Source organism: Ranitomeya imitator, chromosome 8 (genome assembly GCF_032444005.1).
Source record: "Ranitomeya imitator isolate aRanImi1 chromosome 8, aRanImi1.pri, whole genome shotgun sequence".
NCBI lineage: Eukaryota > Metazoa > Chordata > Amphibia > Anura > Dendrobatidae > Ranitomeya > Ranitomeya imitator.
This window is the reverse complement of record NC_091289.1, coordinates 140,211,715-140,222,159: the sequence shown is the minus strand read 5'-3', so window position 1 is coordinate 140,222,159 and position 10,445 is coordinate 140,211,715.

Below are 10,445 nucleotides of genomic sequence, written 5' to 3'. Positions count from 1 at the left end.
CAGAAACGCCAACCTTCTTGGTGGAGTTATATCTGTAGAAATACCTTTCCCGATATATGATTTTTTTTCTTCTGATGAGCGACCTTACTGAACGGTCTTTCTACCAATCTTTTTAGTGAATTAACAATGGTTCTTGCAATCTTGCTTCCAATGAGAAATGACGCCACCTGAGATGTAACATTTGTCTTGTATCAGAATAAATGAGCGTTTATGAGGCCGGACCAGCTGGGATCTTTGTGATATTTAGACTGGTATTAGACACAGATAATGCCCTGCGCTGATTTTTTTTTTCCCTCTGGTTTTCTGACCGATGCAGTTCATTTTCCTGCAGCAGGTGTGGCCGGTCTTTGTCATACAACTGTGTTATTTAGAATGGAAAGGTCAGCGATGATATTAAAGAAGAATTGACAAATTCTGTGGGGATTCTGTGTTCCAGAGATCCAAAATCTCATTACTTCATTTACACTGGTCTTCTAGGTACAGAGTCAAGTATCCCCTAATACTTTGTAACACTTATAGCATTCATCCACTTAAAGGTGTTTTTAGCAATTTCGAGATCTACTATATAATTGTCTAAGGGTCACTTCCGTCTTTCTGTCCTTCTGTCTGTCTGTCACGGATATTCATTGGTCGTGGCCTCTGTCTGTCATGGAAATCCAAGTCGCTGATTGATCGCGGCAAAACAGCCACGACCAATCAGCGACGGGCACAGTCCGGAAGTCCCGCTCACACAGGGTTAATGCCGGCGGTAACGGACTGCGTTATGCCGCGGATAACGCTCTCCGTAACCGCTGCTATTAACCCTGTGTGACCAACTTTTTACTATTGATGCTGCGTATGCGGCATCAATAGTAAAAAGATCTAATGTTAAAAATAATTTAAAAAAATAAAAAATCGTTATATACTCACCGTCCGTCAGCCCCTCCTCGCAACGCTCCGGTGACTGCGCCATGCATTGCGATCTCGCGAGATGATGATGTATCGGTCTCGCGAGACCACTACGTCATCATCTCGCAAGACCGCAATGCACTCTTGAGACCGGAGCGCACAAGGAGCGTCGGTAACCGCTTCCTGGATCCAGGGGCCAACAGAGGGTGAGTATCTAACTATTTTTTATTTTAATTCTTTTTTTTAACAGGGATATGATGCCCACATTGCTATATACTACGTGGGCTGTGCAATATACTACATGGACTGTGCAATATACTATGTGGGCTGTGCAATATACTACGCGGGCTGGGCAATATACTACGCGGGCTGTGCAATATACTACGTGGACTGTGCAATATACTCCGTGGGCTGAGCAATGTACTGCGTGGGCTGAGCAATGTACTCCGTGGGCTGCGCAATATACTCTGTGGGCTGCGCAATATACTCCGTGGGCTGCGCAATATGCTACGTGGGCTGCGCAATATACTACTTGGGCTGAGCAATGTACTCCGTGGGCTGCGCAATATACTCCATAGGCTGCGCAATAAACTCCGTGGGCTGCGCAATATACTCCGTGGGCGGCACAATATACTCCGTGGGCGGTGCAATATACTACGTGGGCCGCGCAATATACTACGTGGACCGCGCAATGTACTACGTGGGCCGGGCAATATACTACATGGGCCGGGCAATATACTACGTGGCTTGTGCAATATACTACGTGGCCTGTGCAATATACTACGTGGCTGTGCAGTATACTACGTGGGCTGTGCAATATACTACGTGGGCTGTGCAATGTACTACGTGGGCTGTGCAATGTACTACGTGGGCTGTGCAATGTACTACGTGGGCTGTGCAATGTACTGCGTGGGCTGTGCAATGTACTGCGTGGGCTGTGCAATGTACTACGTGGGCTGTGCAATGTACTACGTGGGCTGTGCAATGTACTACGTGGCCTGTGCAATGTACTACGTGGCCTGTGCAATATACTACGTGGCTGTGCAGTATACTACGTGGGCTGTGCAATGTACTACGTGGGCTGTGCAATGTACTACGTGGGCTGTGCAATGTACTACGTGGGCTGTGCAATGGACTACGTGGGCTGTGCAATGCACTGCGTGGGCTGTGCAATGCACTGCGTGGGCTGTGCAATGTACTACGTGGGCTGTGCAATGTACTATGTGGACTGTGCAATGTGCTACGTGGGCTGTGCAATGTGCTACGTGGGCTGTGCAATGTACTACATGGGCTGTGCAATGTACTACGTGGGCTGTGCAATGTACTACATGGGCTGTGCAATATACTACGTGGCTGTGCTATATACTACGTGGGCTGTGCTATACACTATGTGGGCTGTTACATACTACGCATACATATTCTAGAATACCCGATGCGTTGGAATCGGGCTACCATCTAGTATATTATAATTTACATTAAAAATCGTAACCCATCCAAAGGTATATCAAAGAGCATAGTCATATAGTCCTAGATCATGGTGACAATGATATAATGGCATAATCAGTGTTCTAGCCTAAAATAAAACCGATCCCTGGTATCTCAAACTTTAAGTGGTTGAGCCTTTCAACATATTGGTTATTTGCAATAGGTTTCCATAGACATGCAGTCATGAGAAAAAAACTAAGTACACCTGTCACAACTTCTCTGTCCCTAACATTGGGGGGGTGCCCTAGCTTGCCCTTTTCCCCAGGATACTTCTGAAGGTGAAGATTCCGGGGCCGCCACCCTTTGCCTTATCTCCTGAATCAGCCCTCCGTCTGTTTCGTTACCCCAACCAGGGAAGAGGGGAGCTTCTGTGCACTGCAGTACACCAACCCGATGAACAAGGCAACACAAACAAGGGTAAAGGAAAACACCTAGCATACAAATATTCACTCACATATAACAGAAGAATGCTCAGAGGAGTGAAATACGGGGAAAAAAACAAAGTATGAAGAGGGAAGGGAATTACCACACTTGCAAACCCACGCAACAGTCACAGATAACTCCTCCAGACTCCTTATCATGAAAACACCTGTCCTCCAAGACATGCATCTTAAGCTAGCTCTGACATAGGTTTGAATCAGGACCCAGATTATAAAGGGGATAGGAGTGACTAACTGAGCTCAACTGAGAGCTCAGACTTCCAGAGTTTCCAACATGGCTGATTAACCCCTATTCTGTCAAAATAAATAAAACACCATTAAAAAAGGTGAAGTGCTTCTTTTCAGAGCAGGAGTAGGAGCAATCAGACGCTGCGTCTTCTGGCTCCTCTCTGTTGTGGTAACCCCATGACAATACCCTCTTTGAACTCTATAGTATTATAGTCATTAAAAATCTACCGTATTTGATTCTTAGAAGGTCTTTATATTAGGTCATTAATACCCAAGATGAACAGCACCTCAACAAATTACACAATGTCTTTAACAAAACTGAGTCCAAAATGCAGATGTAATATGTAACTATGGCACCCCATGAGTCTGGTTGCCACAGTGGCATTGCCTCTTTACAGGGGGTGATGTCATGCCTGGAAGCAAGGAGGGATCCCCTTTCCAGGTGCATCAGCATGCAACACCTTTCCTACTCCAGACCAGATGGAGGAGCTTTAACACCTGATTTCAGGGGAGCTTCCCTATAAGTTCTGTCCTGGAGACGAGGTTAGTTAGTTAGTCTGAGATGGTGAAGGAGGAAGAGGCAAGTGAGGAGAACCTGGGGGATTGGAGCTGCGACTGACCTCACCCCAGAACTGAGTGCCAAAGACCAGACACCAGAGTCCATGGTTGTGTGGGAACTGCAGGCCCAGCAACTAAAACCAGAGGGCAGGAGATTGCAGGTCTCCTGGCCCCAGCTTACACCCTGAGGCACAGCAGCATACGAGAGCCCGGAGTCACCACAAGGGAGTGATACCTGGAACAGGCTCAAGCTGCCTGCCATGCGGGTACTGTTCCATTTAATGGACAGATTGAGAGAGGAACTTGAATAGAGCATAAATCATCAACAATCCAGAGAACGGTGCAGTAGGGAGGCCTCCAAACCCACCTGGCTAGGTGAATTCTGAATTGCTTCCAGGCTGGCGGGATCTCCAATACCACCTGTTACCAGTGCTCCAGACTGCACCTTTAACCAGGAATTAAAGGTAAATAAAACTGCAGCCCTTGTGTCCTCTAGTCATTGCCTGTACCCTCAGTCCTGCACCCCAACATCCACGATCCCTGATAGACTGTACTCGTAACCCTGGGCCCTTGTTCCACCTGTGGGGAGCAGAACAATCTCAGCTGTGACACCATCGGCCCCAGCAGTCCCCTTAAGCAGCATCGGCTACCTATTGCGGAACACCACAGGTGGCATCACATGAAATCCCCTACAAACATTCCCTCATCATTTTTATTGCGCGCCCAGGGCCACGGACCGGGTCACTCCTGCCGTGACCACCCCTTTAAGAATCGTCCGACCCAGTTCAGAGTACCCCATGGTCCTAGTGGGTGTCACATAACAAATTAAGTACACCCCATGCATCAATAGCTTGTAGATCCACATTTAGAAACAATAAGTTGAATTAATGGTTTTCTGAATCATTTGACCAGTCTCTCACATGGTTTTGGAGGGATTTTGGCTCACTCTTCCTTAAAACATTGCTCAAGTTCATTGAGGTTTGTGGGCATTCATTAATGCATAGTTCTTTTAACCCCTCTGTGACCTTAGACGTACTATCCCGTCGAGGTGCCCTGGGCTTATCTGACCCTGGACGGGATAGTACGTCATAGCCGATCGGCCGCGCTCACGGGGGGAGCGCGGCCGATCGCGGCCGGGTGTCAGCTGCTTATCGCAGCTGACATCCGGCACTATGTGCCAGGAGCGGTCACGGACCGCCCCCGGCACATTAACCCCTGGCACACCGCGATCAAAGATGATCGCGATGTGCCGGCGGTGCAGGGAAGCACCGCGCAGGGAGGGGGCTCCCTGCGGGCTTCCCTGAGACCCCCGGAGCAACGCGATGTGATCGCGTTGCTGCGAGGGTCTCACCTCCCTCCCTGCCCAGTCCAGCCCCGGATCCAAGATGGCCGCGGATCCGGGTCCTGCAGGGAGGGAGGTGGCTTCACAGAGCCTGCTCAGAGCAGGCACTGTGAAGCCTGCAGCGCTGCATGTCAGATCAGTGATCTGACAGAGTGCTGTGCAAACTGTCAGATCACTGATCTGTGATGTCCCCCCCTGGGACAAAGTAAAAAAGTAAAAAAAAAATTTTCCAAATGTGTAAAAAAAATAAAAAAAAATATTCCAAAATAATGAAAAAAAAAAAAAATATTATTCCCATAAATACATTTCTTCATCTAAATAAAAAAAAAAAAACAATAAAAGTACACATATTTAGTATCGCCGCGTCCGTAACGACCCGACCTATAAAACTGTCCCACTAGTTAACCCCTTCAGTAAACATTGTAAGGAAAAAAAAAAAAAAACGAGGCAAAAAACAACGCTTTATTATCATACCGCCGAACAAAAAGTGGAATAACACGCGATCAAAAGGACAGATATAAATAACCATGGTACCGCTGAAAGCGTCGTATTGTCCCGCAAAAAACGAGCCGCCATACAGCATCATCAGCAAAAAAATAAAAAAGTTATAGTCCTGAGAATAAAGCGATGCAAAAATAATTATTTTTTCTGTAAAATAGTTTTTATCGTATAAAAGCACCAAACCATAAAAAAATGATATAAATGAGGTGTCGCTGTAATCGTACTGACCCGAAGAATAAAACTGATTTATCAATTTTACCAAACGCGGAACGGTATAAACGCCTCCCCCAATAGAAATTCATGAATAGCTGGTTTTTGGTCATTCTTCCTCACAAAAATCGGAATAAAAAGCGATCAAAAAATGTCACGTGCCCGAAAATGTTTTCAATAAAAACATCAACTCGTCCCGCAAATAACAAGACCTCACATGACTCTGTGGACCAAAATATGGAAAAATTATAGCTCTCAAAATGTGGTATTGCAAAAAATATTTTTTGCAATAAAAAGCGTCTTTCAGTGTGTGACGGCTGCCAATCATAAAAATCCGCTAAAAAACTCGCTATAAAAGTAAATCAAACCCCCCTTCATCACCCCCTTAGTTATGGAAAAATAAGAAAAATGTATTTATTTCCATTTTCCCATTAGGGCTAGGGTTAGGGCTAGGGCAAGGGTTAGGGCTAGGGTTAGGGCTAGGGTTAGGGCTAGGGTTAGGGTTAGGGCTAGGGTTAGGGCTAGGGCTAGGGTTAGGGCTAGGGTTAGGGTTAGGGCTAGGGTTAGGGTTAGGGCTAGGGCTAGGGTTAGGGCTAGGGTTAGGGCTAGGGTTAGGGCTAGGGTTAGGGTTAGGGCTAGGGTTAGGGTTGGGGCTACAGTTAGGGTTGGGGCTAAAGTTAGGGTTAGGGTTTAGATTACATTTACAGTTGGGAATAGGGTTGGGATTAGGGTTAGGGGTGTGTCAGGGTTAGAGGTGTGGTTAGGGTTACCGTTGGAATTAGGGTTAGGGGTGTGTTTAGATTAGGGTTTCAGTTATAATTGGGGGGTTTCCACTGTTTCGGCACATCAGGGGCTCTCCAAACACGACATGGCGTCCGATCTCAATTCCAGCCAATTCTGCGTTGAAAAAGTAAAACAGTGCTCCTTCCCTTCCGAGCTCTCCTGTGTGCCCAAACAGGGGTTTACCCCAACATATGGGGTATCAGCGTACTCAGGACAAATTGGACAACAACTTTTGTGGACCAATTTCTCCTGTTACCCTTGGGAAAATACAAAACTGGGGGCTAAAAAATAATTTTTGTGGGAAAACAAAAAGATTTTTTATTTTCACGGCTCTGCGTTATAAACTGTAGTGAAACACTTGGGGGTTCAAAGTTCTCCCAACACATCTAGATAAGTTCATTGAGGGGTCTAGTTTCCAATATGGGGTCACTTGTGGGGGGTTTCTACTGTTTAGGTACATTAGGGGCTCTGCAAACGCAATGTGACGCCTGCAGACCAATACATCTAAGTCTGCATTCCAAATGATGCTCCTTCCCTTCCGAGCCCTCCCATGCGCCCAAACGGTGGCTCCCCCCCACATATCGGGTATCAGCGTACTCAGGACAAATTGGACAACAACATTTAGGGTCCAATTTCTCCAGCTAACCTTGGAAAAATACAAAACTGGGGGCTAAAATATAATTTTTGTGGAAAAAAAAATATTTTTTATTTGCACGGCTCTGCGTTATAAACTGTAGTGAAATACTTGGGGGTTCAAAGCTCTCACAACACATCAAGATGAGTTCCTTAGGGGGTCTACTTTCCAAAATGGTGTCACTTGTGGGGGGTTTCTACTGTTTAGGTACATTAGGGGCTCTGCAAACGCAATGTGACACCTGCAGACCATTCCATCTAAGTCTGCATTCCAAATGGCGCTCCTTCCCTTCCGAGCCCTCCCATGCGCCCAAACGGTGGTTCCCCCCCACATATGGGGTATCAGCGTACTCAGGACAAATTGGACAACAACTTTTGGGGTCCAATTTCTCCTGTTACCCTAGGGAAAATACAAAACTGGGGGCTAAAAAATAATTTTTGTGGGAAAAAAAATTTGTTTTATTTTTATGGCTCTGCATTATAAACTTCTGTGAAGCCCTTGGTGGGTCAAAGTGCTCACCACACATCCAGATAAGTTCCTTAGGGGGTCTACTTTCCAAAATGGTGTCACTTGTGGGGGGTTTCAATGTTTAGGCACATCAGGGGCTCTCCAAACGCAACATGGCGTTCCATCTCAATTCCGGTCAATTTTGCATTGAAAAGTCAAACGGCGCTCCTTCCCTTCCGAGCTCTCCCATGCGCCCAAACAGTGGTTTACTGCCACATATGGGGTATCAGCGTACTCAGGACAAATGGGACAACAACTTTTGAGGTCCAATTTCTTCTCTTACCCTTGGAAAAATAAAAAATTGGGGGCAAAAATATAATTTTTGTGAAAAAATATGATTTTTTATTTTTACGGTTCTGCATTATAAACTTCTGTGAAGCACTTGGTGGGTCAAAGTGCTCACCACACCTCTAGATAAGTTCCTTAGGGGGTCTACTTTCCAAAATGGTGTCACTTGTGGGGGGTTTCAATGTTTAGGCACATCAGTGGCTCTCCAAACGCAACAAGGCGTCCCATCTCAATTTCTGTCAATTTTGCATTGAAAAGTCAAACGGCGCTCCTTCCCTTCCGAGCTCTCCCATGCGCCCAAACAGTGGTTTACTGCCACATATGGGGTATCAGCGTACTCAGGACAAATTGGACAACAACTTTTGGGGTCCATTTTCTCCTGTTACCCTTGGTAAAATAAAACAAATTGGAGCTGAAGTAAATTTCTTGTGTAAAAAAGTTAAATGTTCATTTTTATTTAAACATTCCAAAAATTCCTATTAAACACCTGAAGGGTTAATAAACTTCTTGAATGTGGTTTTGAGTACCTTGAGGGGTGCAGTTTTTAGAATGGTGTCACACTTGGGCATTTTCTATCATATAGACCCCTCAAAATGACTTCAAATGAGACGTGGTCCCTAAAAAAAAATGGTGTTGTAAAAATGAGAAATTGCTGGTCAACTTTTAACCCTTATAACTCCCTAACAAAAAAAAAAATTGGTTCCAAAATTATGCTGATGTAAAGGAGACATGTGGGAAATGTTACTTATTAAGTATTTTGTGTGACATATCTCTGTGATTTAATTGCATAAAAATTCAAAGTTTGAAAATTGCGAAATTTTCAAAATTTTCGCCAAATTTCCATTTTTTTCACAAATAAACGCAGGTACTATCAAAGAAATTTTACCACTATCATGAAGTACAATATGTCACGAGAAAACAATGTCAGAATCACCAGGATCCGTTGAAGCGTTTCGGAGTTATAACCTCATAAAGGGACAGTGGTCAGAATTGTAAAAATTGGCCTGGTCATTGACGTGCAAACCACCCTTGGGGGTAAAGGGGTTAAAGGGAATCTATCAACTGGTTTTTGTTATGTAAGCTGAAAGCTGCATAATGTAGGGGCAGATACCCTGATTCCAGCAATATGTTGCGTACTAGCTTGTGTTTTGTTGTTTTAATAAAATGAGTGTTTTATCAGCAGGATATTATCAGTAGAGGACTAGCTGCCTCATGCCACCTAGTCAACCTGCTCTGTGTAACCGTGCACCACACCACTCATTAGTAGCTTTCTATCAATGTTCAGTGTACACAGAAAGCTGTCAGTTAGTGGTGTGGGGGGGCTTACGCAGCTCAGCATTCTGAGTGAGCACTGGTACATCTGCAGCAGTGACAACAGTGATTAAATCAAAAGTACTCCAAGCAGTCCACTAGGCCATGGAACACCTTTGTTTCAGCCATTCTCATTTGGTGGTGTGCTTAGAATCGTAGTTTGGCCAAGCTTTAGATTTGAATAGATGGTGTCATTTTTGACTCTAGAATACTTTGATATACAGAGAAGTTCAGTAATGAATCAATGACTGCAAGGTGCCCAGGTCCCTTAGCTGTAAAAAAAAAAAAGCCCAAGTCATCACCCCTCCACCACCGTGCTTGACAGTTGGTATGAGGTATTTGTGCTGATACGCTAGATGGTCTTCAACAAACATGGCACAGGACATTATGGCCAAACATCTCCACTTTGGTTTTGTTTATGTAAAGGACGTTGTTCGGAAAGACTTATTTTTTTCTGACTTTTTCCTGGCAACCATTCCAAACAAGTCACACTTGTTTAGTTTTTAACTTAGTACTGTAATGATCTTGAACATTCAACATGCGGAGGCCTTTAACGTCTCAGTTATAACAGTTTTTTTTATGCAGTTTCTCTGAGCATCGGATATAAGTTGAACTTATCTAATTTTAAGACCTTCTGAGGACCAGAATTTTTTATTACGTCCTGATATGTAAAACCATAGAATTCATAGAGGGTAGTCTTTCTCATGATCAGTGACGTAACTATAGTCTGATGGCCCCAATGCAAGATTTGGACGGGGCCCCCCCCGTCTTGACTAAATTGTATGTGTGTATATATATATATATATATGTATATTATATATGTATATGTCCTCCATCCTGGTATATATGTCCCTCGTCCTGGACCCATCCTGGTATACATATCTCCCATTTTGCTATGTGTCCGTTTTCCTGGGCCCAATCCTGGTATTTATCCTCCATCTTGGTATATGTCCACCATTCTGTCGCTGTTCTTTAACATGTAGAAAACTATAAACCATTATACTCACCAGGAGCGTACATAGAAGTCATGGGGCTCCATAGGAGAAGTATAATGTACCTCCCCATTGTCCTCCATATAGTATAATGCATCCCATAGTCCTCCATATAATATACTCCACAGCTCATAATTATCCATGTAGTATAACGCACAGCCCATAGTGATCCGTAAAGTATAATGCATCCCCATAGTCATCCATAAAGTATAATGCATCCCCATAGTCACCCATGTACTAGTATGGCCACTGATTTTTTTTTTTTTTAAATACTCACC